The sequence below is a fragment of the Adiantum capillus-veneris genome, chromosome 4, assembly GCF_014529385.1.
Source record: "Adiantum capillus-veneris isolate H3 chromosome 4, ASM1452938v2, whole genome shotgun sequence".
Taxonomy (NCBI): domain Eukaryota; kingdom Viridiplantae; phylum Streptophyta; class Polypodiopsida; order Polypodiales; family Pteridaceae; genus Adiantum; species Adiantum capillus-veneris.
Window position 1 is genome coordinate 18,650,649 of NC_140934.1, and position 11,951 is coordinate 18,662,599.

Below are 11,951 nucleotides of genomic sequence, written 5' to 3' on the forward strand. Positions count from 1 at the left end.
CCTACGTTACTTGCAACTCCAACAAAGAAAAAGCTTCCAGTTCAAAGAGGGAACACACGAGAGAAAGTTATTGAAATAGGCTCCCCCGATGATAACTCTTTGTCGGCTCTCCTATTTTATGTTGGTAATAACCAGCTGACAGTTGAAAAAATAGGCCATGAAATCAGCCCCGCCACTCCGACACGTAGTAATCGGGCCTTGTATAGGTGGCTTTTGTCAACCATCCCTATGTTCATAGTTTTCTAATTGTTGTTTGATACTCACTATGTTCATGATTGTGGCATGTTGGATGTAGATTCTCTTCATGTGTGCCTATGTCGCTCAACTCTCTTTGCTTTGGCCTATGAGTGGACATTGATGATCATGCTCTATGCTTCATCTTATCAAATAAAGCATCCACACGCACGATGAATCTATTTGCAATGTAATCACTGCCATGTTTTTGTTATTGAGTTGGTATGCATTGTGGTGAGTAGCAACGTGCTTAACATACACTTTTACAGTTGGATGGAGTACACACTAGGCTCAGATTTCCTCGTGCAAGTGATGCTTGTGGACTCTATGTGGTATTCATTGTGGTTGCTACTATGGGCAAACGAGATTCCATGTGGGTCTTACATAACTTCTTCGGGGAGAGGGACTTTGGTGAATGCGTTCTTACATTTTTTCCAATCATTTACAGGTGGTTTGTAAGGAGAGGACAAAGGATTGCTAGGTATGCTACATTGTGGCTTCTCATTGACATGCTGATGTTGTCTCTCTTTGCAACAAGGAGCACTAGACATGTTGTGTTATGTATCTTGCCACACATGCTAAGATTGCAGGGCTACGTGGGAGAAAGAACCACATTCTCTACTATGACCCACTTGGGTGCACGACCATGATGGATATTGTACCTATTTTGCAAGGTACATGGGTTGACTTTGTTCATCACGGCTTGGGGAGGTCGGTATATGAAACAAGTTGATATGGCTATCAATGGCTTTTTATCTTGCTTGTTATGAATGTAGTGCTATGGAGGCTTGTGGCTTCTCATTGACATGTTGATGTTGTCTGAGCACTTTGTCCTTTGCACCGCTTGCAAGGAATTGCTTCATGATGGAAACTCGTAGAGTTTTCCATGTCTTTGGGGCTTCACCGTTGCCATGAAGGCTAGCCCACCATTGACGAGCAGATTTCTGGAAGTGCATAGCTACATGGCGTAGCTTGGAGGACTTTGTGAAGCCCTCGTCTCCAAAGGCCGCATCAAATTGCTTGATGAAGGCCAATACTTTGTCGGTTGCACCAAGGGTGCCATCATAGGTAGGAAAAGAGAGACTCTTTCCTCTCTCTTTGAATTTCTTGAGCTTTTGGGACCTTCTCCACGTAGGGTAGGATTTGGGATGTCCTCTCCTCTTGTATTCTCTAGGAGAATAGCTGTTGCTTTTGTCGGAAGAGGAGGAAAGTGAAGAAGAAGGAGAAGAGGGTGACCTCTTTCTTGCCTTGTTATTCCTTTGTTTCCTCTCTTCCCTTTCAGAGTGACAAGGAGAAGGACTATGGGTTGCCATTTCCTCTTGGAAGGAGTTGGCAATTGTCTACAGCGCCATCTTCGTGGAGCCACATCTTCAGAGGAACTTAGTGATTCACTTCTTTCTCGTTCTTTGGATTCCTCCTCTCTTATGGGAGAGAGTCTTATTCTGGAAGTCTCATCAAGAGGCCTCCTCAGCTCTCTCTCCTCTTGGAGAGAAAGGGAAATCCCGTAAGCACAAAGTTGTTGAGTAACTTTGGCTTGCAAAGCAGGGCTACCCATAGCGTGTTGCAACCTAGTAACACGATAATTAACAAACATGGGGGCATCATCATTAGCACCTTCATGTGCAAAATCAAAGTTGTCAATATGCATTCTACTCTCTTGGTTATTGTCAGCCATGCTAATTAAACTTATGTATAAATTACTTTGTGTTTTGGTACCCTCAAAAACTTTAGTCGTTACTCTTCTTTACCTTTGAAAATTAGTTCTCAAGCAGCCACACCCGTGGTTAGACACTGTTGATTGCAAAGACTAGTGGAGAGGGTCTCACATTGCTTGGTTGATTATGTTTCTTGTTGAGCTTGCTAGTAGCTCAATAATGGTTATGCCAAAGGGAAGCCCCGAGAGACTCCATTATTAAGACTATGGTTCCCAATGGTGTACCTCAAACTAAGTCCTTTTCAACCAAGATAATAGATCCCTGTCCCACTTACGTTATTGCAATGAACATGTCCAACCTTTCATGGACAATTTAAGGACCTCTCTTCTTAAGCAAGAAAAGAGAAACCAATAGCTCTGATACCAATGTAATGGAAATGGCCTATGAACATTGAGAATAGCGGAATTAAGAGAATTCTAGTGAGCATTTTTATGAGACTACTTTGAGAACATAGAGGGTGAACTTCATTAGCGGTAGCAACACAACCATTATACTTAATTAACTTGGCATAAACAATATTTTTGCAAGAGAGATAATTAGAGAACATGACAATAGTTGAGGACCGGATTTATGTGGAGCCCGTCCCCCCTCCAATAGGCTTTTTTATTATAAGATTTTCCCATAAAGAGAGACTTGGTGCAATACAATCTTTGTGTTCCTTGTGACCTAGGTGATGCAATGAAGATGGAAAGTTTCATGCATCACAAGCATAGCATTAACTTTGTAAAAGAATTAACCATCCCCGGCCTCAGTCCCAAGGCCTTAAACACCTTCGAAGGTGGAGAGAGCTAGCGGGGAATGAGGGTAGGGAAGAGGAAGAAGAAGTAACATACGAGAAAGAGATAGTTCCTTACTTATCATCACTCCTCTTGCATAGCATAGCATAATAGCATAATAATGATAATAAAGAAGATGGAAAGCTTAAGCATTGGAGCATGGCTCTTGGTTGGATTTGCATTCCATAGCCAAGAGTGTTGGAGTAGGCTCTCCAACTTCTCAACAAGCTTGGAGAAGGAGATGGAGCTCTTGCACTTTGCACTTCACACAATGAATGAGAGAGAGAGAGAGAGAGAGAGAGAGAGAGAGAGAGAGAGAGAGAGAGAGAGAACCCTGCAAGCAAGCCCCTAGCTTCCTTGGTCGACCCCTCATTGTAGCTCAAGAGTCAAATTGATTGGACCCCTACAAGATTAGCCAATTACATGCAGAGTGCATATCAAGCAACCATGCTAGCCTTAGGGCAAGTGTCCCCCTTTCCCCTTTGAGAGAGAGGACTTGATAAAAGCATACACAATTAATTGAGGGCAACATGGAGAGGAACTTGACATGTGTCCTTGTTGCTTCTTAAGACTAGGCTTGCTTTGTGTGAGGGTGTGTGTGTTCTCTCTCATGCCCCTACAATGAGGGCTCGCCCCCCATGAGTAGGGATACTTGTTGACTTTTGGAACACCTTAAGCTCCTCAAGCACCTTAGTAAGCAAGCACAACAAGCACCTCAAGCTTGGGCAAGGTTCCCACATCAAGCACAACCCTAGCTTGGCTAAGGTCTAAGGACTTTTAACACTAACCTTTGGAGGTCTGTAACGAAGCTAACCCTAAGGTCCTTAAGCTCCATTCTAGCATTGCTCTTTGACTAAGCATCTCTCATTTGGACCCCTTTAACTTTGGTCCCTCGTTGAGGTAGATCCATAAGCACATGTCTATATTCTAACCCTTGTTCCCATTTATTCTCCCACATTAAATGATAATTTTAATTTAAGAAAATCATTTGGGTTGGTTAGATATTAGATTTTATGACACTTGCTAACAATGTGTGTTGATGCACCTTGTGCATGCTTGTTTACCTTCTACTCCTAACCCCCTTCTTTGCATCAACATCTTCTTGGTGCATTATGTCAAACCTTGTGCTTTGACACCGTCATTCCACCCAACTCAATCTTCTCAATGGTTTGCTTAGTGCATTTAAGGGATGGTCGCCACATAGTGTTGCTACTACTACTACTCTCTCTCTCTCTCTCTCTCTCTCTCTCTCTCTCTCTCTCTCTCTCACACACACACACACACACACACACACACACACACACACACACACACACACACACTCATTTGGAAAGTTGGCATTTCAAGCAAAACTTATATACGTCATGGGTAATGACAATACATATTACCCTTGTTGGGATTAGGTTTGTTTGCAACATTAGTGACAATTAAATAGTTTCTTGATATATTTGTTTCTTGTAAAGAAAAAAAATCACTAAGAAAAAAGAGAAATTTCTTAGTAATAACTCACGTGATACTAATTTGCTCATTAACAATAACATTAACAGGCTAATACATTTGAGTGTGTGTGTGTGTGTGTGTGTGTGAGAGAGAGAGAGAGAGAGAGAGAGAGAGAGAGAGAGAGAGATTACCTTTAGTGATTGAGCTCAAATTCAAACTTGAGTGTGTGTGTGTGTGTGTGTGTGTGTGTGTGTGTGTGTGTGAGAGAGAGAGAGAGAGAGAGAGAGAGAGAGAGAGAGAGAGATTACCTTTAGTGATTGAGCTCAAATTCAAACTTGAATAACAAAGGTTAGAAAGAAGACAAAGTAATTGGACGTGACATAGATTACCATAAGGAATGGCTTTCAACTTGTGTCATAAGACACGTACTTGTTGTCAAGCTCTCTCTCTCTCTCTCTCTCTCTCTCTCCCCCCCCCCCCCCCCCCCCCCCCCCCCCCCCCAGCCCCACCTCATATGATGCAAACCTCTTGTTGCACTCTTGCTCTTGCACTGCAAACATCACACAATCAACACTAACCAAAGGATGGGCATCTCTCTCTCTCCCGCCCTCCCCCTCCTCTTCAATATTAACTAAATTTACTTATAATATTTACTCTATTAGCACATTGATCAAAAGGTGATTACATTCTAAGAGGTTCTATTTGAATTGTCGTTGCTAAGAATACTTTTGTTGTTTATTGATTATAGTTGATAGCTTATGATTCGTACACCATCTAAATGTGGCAAGGCAAGTATCTCTCAAAGTAAGTTCAACTATACTAAGCTATTTGTGGTCTTTTTTTAATTTGTCACTATATACTAAGCTAGTTGTGGTCTTATTGTTTTTTGCTTTTAGGAGTAGGATACACATTACAGTCTGGCATTACAAGACATAGGGCCAATGCACGATCTTCCATTGCTTCTTCCAATGTCCGTCAGAAGGAGGATATATGAGGTGATGCGCATGAAGGAGAGGATATATCGGGTGATGTGCATGAAGAATAGGAGCTCATAGATATTCATGCTACACAAGGTGGAGTGGTGGCCCAAAGTGTGTCTGAAGCAATGACAATTGTTGCTAAACCTGTCGATCATCATACAATGTTTGGAAAGGATGTTCATGGTCGCATATATGGAGGAGATTGTAGAGGGTTTTATTGTAAAGAGAGGTGGGGAACCTCCTCGCATTCCTCTCTGCAAATTGATGGAAAACAAATCCATTAGAGTGGTGGGTCCAGGCACTGAGGGCTTATTGAAAAGTTTTGAGACGTCTGGATATAGTGTGCTTGGAGCTCCATTTCTTGTGTCATTTAAGAAGCCTGGCCATAATCAACATTATGTTTCCGACTTAGACAAAGAAGAATGGGGGCCTATTTGGCGAGAAATTAGCGATGATTTTGATAATTCCCTTCCTCTTGAGTGGGAAGACTTAAGGGGAAAAAAATTTATTGTTTGGGATGGCAATCACTGCTTGAAAACTTGGATGCGCTTGATAAAAACACGTAAGTGATTTGATTTTGGTTTAATAAAAGGTTGTCTTATATTACTATATGGTGTCTAATTTGCCCTTTTGTTGTTGTAGAATTTTCAATGATAAGGTGGAGGCATTGTTCTGTCAAGTGTCAATTTGTCTATGTTGATAGAAGTGTAGAGGGAGAGCTTATGCTAGCTTTGCGCTCTCAGAATGAGTAAGCTCATTTGTTGTTTTTTAAGATATTTCTATAATATGTCGATATCATTCTCTTGCTATCTAATTTAAGATATTGTGGTTTAGGATTGGTAGAACCACTGTGAGCACACATTTTGGTCAGGAGATCTTCTTGTTCCAAAAACTAGTCGTGGCAAGCAAAGATTCTCTAATGAAAGACTTTCCACAAGATTGGCTTCGATGGATAGAGGTAGAGCTTGCTTGAGAAGAAGGCATTTAAAGAGAGTTGGTACAACACTCCTGCTCTTTTATTGGCAATGCTCATATGGAAGGTATATTTTTTTACCTTAAAGTATACTTTTTATGTAATTTCTAAAGCTAGGCATAATTTTGTAAAATCTTACTTTTTTTTTCTACTTGCTCTACAAAAAGAGTTTGACATGTCTCTTATCAAAGAGATGCAAGAGATCAATGATCCATCGATTTCAATGCTAGAAAAGGAAATGGTTGCTGGAGGAAGAGTAGAAAAAATATTCAAAGAAAGGGCTTATAAGGTAAACACTTTCTCTTCTCACCATTTATGTTTGAATTTCTACAAAATTGTAAGTTGACATTTCATTTGGATTGGATTGATTGGATTACAAAATTGATTGGATTTTATTTGGTGTAAATGCAACATACATGTTGGCTATTGCCAACCCCGCCAATGACCAAGGGTTCTTCTCTTTGTTATTTAACTTCAATTGGATAAGAGAAAAGGACCAGGTGGGCCTTACAAGAGACAAGGTCCACTCTTTGGAAACTTCTAAAATATCACCGGAGAGCCATGAAATTTAGAATGTACTTGCGTAAAGAATGGTATTGGGGAAGTATCTTGAAGCAATGCTTAAGGATCAAAGGGAAAATGATTGATGAACTACTGAAGGGCTTTGAAGCATGGTTTCATCATCGGTTGAGGGAGCACATTGATAAAGATTTTATGGAGCTTTGGAGTAAGCCGGTATTAGTGCCATGAAATTTAGAATGTACTTGCGTAAAGAATGGTATTGGGGAAGTATCTTGAAGCAATTCTTAAGGATCAAAGGGAAAATGATTGATGAACTACCGGAGGGCTTTGAAGCATGGTTTCATCATCAGTTGTGGGAGCACATTGATAAAGCTTTTATGGAGGAGTAAGCTCAACACAAAAGAGTCGGATGAAAATATACCGGAGCTCATGGAATCTTTGAGGAGAGTATTATTCAGGTAATACAATTGATGTCTTTATGGTTGATATTCTATTTTACACTTAGAGTTTGTATAATAAATAAGTCACTAGGTAAAGGAGCTCAAAGAAAGTTAAATGCATTTTATGTAGATGGCTAATTTAACTTTACGATCAAACTTTGTTCGAGAAGTTGTCAGTTGTTGTTGAAAGTTGGAGGGACCTCTCTTCTGAGGAGTGTATGTATCCGCTATGGATGAGAGATCATGGTTTGCTTGATTGGAAAATTGAGTATTAGCCTTGGTGGCTAGATTACACTCAAGGCACCTACCGACGCAACAAAGGGAATTTATATAAAGGTCATTTTTTGGCATTTATAAACAATACAAAATTGTTAAAGTGCTCATAATATTTAAACTATGTTTGTGAGAGAAACATATTTTTGTTTACTTTAGAGCACATTCTTGAAAGAAATGAAGAGGGTATTGAGGAGATTGGCTCAGCTTTCAAGAAAGCCACCTCTTCAAAAAGAGTAAAAACTAGTACAATCTCTTCTATAAAGAAACGATTGGAATTTGTCAAATCCAAGAAGCCCAAGAAGTCCCCCAAAAATAACAAAATAGGTGCTCAAGGTTCCACAGGTAAACTTGCTTGTAAAGATATCTAGCTGTCACTTTCTGTCTACTCAACAAGTCTTGATGAAATAATTTATTTTCAGATTATGCAGTACCTTCCATAGATTATGATGTGACCGTTATTGGCAACATGATAGATGTTTATAAAATTTCTCTTGATAATGAGAAATGGTAAATACATGTGAGAAGAAAGATTGACTATGTGTGGTGTGTGTTGTGAATGTTTGAAATACATGTGTTTGATCGTATGCAGGATCTTGGATTTTCTACATTCAGCCAATGTTGATGGGGAAAAGAGCAATGAATTGACCTCTCTTTTGTTTGCGGATTTTCCAACAAATTTTAAAGTTGAGAAATTTTTGGAGAACAAGGTATGCATTCTTCAAAACCTCAATGGGCACCTCTAGTCTATGACAGTTTTGGAACTTTATATAAATTAACAATGTGTAATATGCAGGTCCCTCCATGTAGTCAATCTCTCAAAAATTGAGTAAGAAAATGGCCATAATAGCTTTTAAGTATGTGGCAGACAATGGGTGGTGCATCACCTTAAGCTCCACTGATCACTTTGGCATTGTGTCTGGCCATGCCATTGAGATGGGATTCAAAATGATTCATACCATCCTTATTTTGATCCCCGATGGTTATGTGCGAAAGACCATTGAGATTGAGAGAGTAAGTAAAGTTATTTGCTGATTGAAAAAGCATGCTCGTAGTTTTCTTCAATTAGATCACATTCTAATTGTAATTTGTAGGTGGAAACACTATTGCTAGGATTGTGTTACCATAAGGATCAACGTCCTATATGCGATCGACGAGACGGAGAGAGCGTGGACAACAACTCTTTCGATGCCAAGTCCGGAATACTGGTGGAGCGTGCTGACGGAGAGTACATTGGAGGACGTGCTCTTAGAGGTTCCACTGAGCGTAGCCTTGACTTCTTTCGGTAAGAAGATATGATTCCTACTATGCCTTAATAGACTATGTTACGTAAAGTAAAAATGCGCATGTTTCTTTTCTTTTTTCAGCTGGCTCGTGTGGGCATTTACTGCAGAACATACCTACATTGTTGATATCTTTTCTAGATGTGGTGGCTTGGGCCATGTTTGCGCTGAGTTGTCTAGACACTGCCTCTGCATAGATAGTGATCCATGGGTCTTTCAGCAGCATCTTTCACGCTTCAAGGCTCCATGTGTAAGTGCTATTCCAGCAGCAGTTGATGCAGATAAGGAGACCTACTGGCAACAATATGAGCTCGGATCACACTGCCCTTGATTGACATCTACATTGGTATTGTCTATGGTGTTTTCTAATCTATGATATGTATGGGACCATGTATGACTATGGTGTTTGGGTGCCACTTTTTTGGTATGATTGAAGACATGTTGTTGGTGTTGACCGTCTTTATCAATGCAATCATGATTTCATGTTTATTATGCTAAACAGAAGTTAGGTGAGAACTTTGGATTTACCAAAGTAATATATCATCATATATTTTTTTGAGTATGTAATTTCTTCTTCTCGTGAGCATTGGGCTGCTGCACGGAAGCAAGTATGGAATGGGGAATTTTTTTTGTTTGCTTTTCACGCCGTTATGTTGCCAAAATTTTGATAGCTTGTCAATATAATATGCTTTTTGGTGTTGATTAAGTTTGGAAACGTAATCATGGCTTCGTGTATACAAAACTAAAAAAAAAGTTAGGCAAACTTTCACGGAAGCAAGTATAAAATGAGGATTTTTTTGGTTTGCATTTTCACGCCGTTATGCTCCCGAAATTTTGATAGCTTGTCAATATAATCATGCTTTTTGGTGTTGATCATGGTTGGAAACGTAATCATGGTTTCATGTATACAAAGCTAAACAAAATTTAGGCAAGCTTTCACGGAATCAAGTATGGAATGGGATTTTTTTGTGCATTTTCACGCCATTATGCTACTGAAATTTTGATAGCTTGTCAATGTAATCATGCTTTTTGGTGTTGATCATGTTTGGAAACGTAATCATGGTTTCATGTATACAAAGCTAAACAAAAGTTAGGCAAGCTTTGGATTGGTGTGCACAATGATATACCAACACATATTTTTTTGCGTATGTATTTTCTTCTTCCCGTGAGCATTGGGTTGCTGCACGGAAGCAAGTAAGGTCTTATTTGCTTTAAAAAGTCTATATGTTTTTGTCTCTAATGTGTGTGCTGCAAAAAGAATTTCTTTACAATGTCGATATAAGAATATATATATATATATATATATATTTATATGTCTGTGTTTATGTACGTAAGCAATTCTTCAACTTAGTAAAGTGTTTTTAAGTACTGGTTTATCTGCATCCAAGGTCCCACCCCTAATTCTTTCAAGTTAAATATTAAAACATGAAGCAAAGGTTTGAATTAATACACCCACAAAAATATATAAGTTTTGTTTAGTGCATCATATAATTAAAATATGTTGTTTACAACATTAGGCGAAGGCATCAAACTTGAAAGTACACTTTATTGATTGCTAGTGCATAATTATTTAAATATATTAGTTAAGAATAAATCTTGCCACAATCTTCCATCACGTTAGAGCCAGAGATATCCACCAGATTGATAGTACGTTCGCACACGAGCAGATGGTCAATCTCAGCCTGCAAAGCGACGTTTCGAGTGTTGTCAATGTAGCCCCATGTCTCCCACTCTGCTAGAGCACTTTTCATTGTCTCATAGCCTTGATTGAGTTCCTGGTCTCCAGTGTTGCGAGCACGGTTTAGATGGTTGAACATTTTGATGTCTTTGTTTATGTCACGCTCCCTCTGGGTGAACATCTTCTTTTCTTCAAGGGGTGCATTGGGGGGAAGTTTATGAAGCTCTTCGTGGATTTTACCAACGACCTCATTACCGGTAGTTGCATACCCTATAGGCATTGTGATAAGAACAAGGGAAATAAAGAAATCTCTCTTGATTGGCAAATAGAGTCACTTGTGTTGCATATGCTTCTTGACTCTATCTCATTTATATAGACTGAAGCAGCATGGTCTCAAAAAGCATCTGATAGTGCCCTGAGTGGCGCAGGGTCTCATAGGCATGTGTTAGTGCCATGAGGGGTCCCAATTCTAAAAAAGCATATGCTAGTGCCATGAGTAGTCCAAAATCTTGAAAAGCATCTACTAGTGCCATGAGTAACCACCACTAACAGCTTTAGTGAAGCGTGCAAGAATATATGCTTGATTTATGCACTATGAATATTATGCCCCTATCATTGCACAAATGACAATTCGACTATTGTGCAAATGATTTTCTCTCTTGGTTTCCTCTTCCACTTTGGCATTTTCTCTCTCTCTGTCTCTCTATCCCTCACACCCTCTCTCTCTCTCTCTCTCTCTCTCTCTCTCTCTCTCTCTCTGATACTCTCACACCCCTATCCTATCTCTATTCCACAAGTATGTTTTTCTCTCTCTGTCTAATCCTTCTTCTCTCTCCTTCCCTCGGTACTTATTTCACCTACCTCAATGCCACCATAGAGAGCGTACATATGAGAGAGATCCATGCTTATATAAACTAAAAAAAGCATCACCTTTAGCCAAAAAACACGAATTGATTAGCTTGCAAATAAAATTAACCCCCTCTGAAGATCTGGCTCCACAAAGACGGTGGCCTAGACGATCGCGAACTCCTCCCAAGAGGAAATGGTCAACACATAGTCCTTCTCCTCGTCACTCCTAAAGGAAGAGAGGAAACAAAGGAAGAAAAGGTCAGGAAAGAGGTCACCCTCTTCTCCTTCTTCTTCACCTTCGTCCTCTTTCGATGAAATCTATGGATATTCTCCTAGAGAATACAAGAGGGGAGGACATTGCAAAACATACCCTGCATGGCGAAGGTCACAAAAGCTCAAGAAGTTCAAAGAGGGAGGAAAGAGGATCTCTTTTCTCATCTCTGATGGCACCAAACCGACAAAGTATTGGCCTTCATCCACCAATTTGATGCGGCCTTTGGAGACGAGGGCTTCATGGAGTCCTCCAAATGGTGTAGCTATGCACTTCCAGAAATTGGCTCATCAATGGTGGGCTAGCCTTTGTGGCAACGACAAAGTCTCAAAGACATGGAAAACTCTACAAGTTTCCATCATGAACCAATTCCTTGCAAGTGATGCAAAGGACAAAGTACTTACCGAATGGCATAGTTTGAAGCTTCTCTCCCATGATTCTATTCACAAATACATGGACAAGTTTTGGGATTTACATCTCAAGGCTGCTGTCTTTCAAAAGATAGACTTTGCCGAGA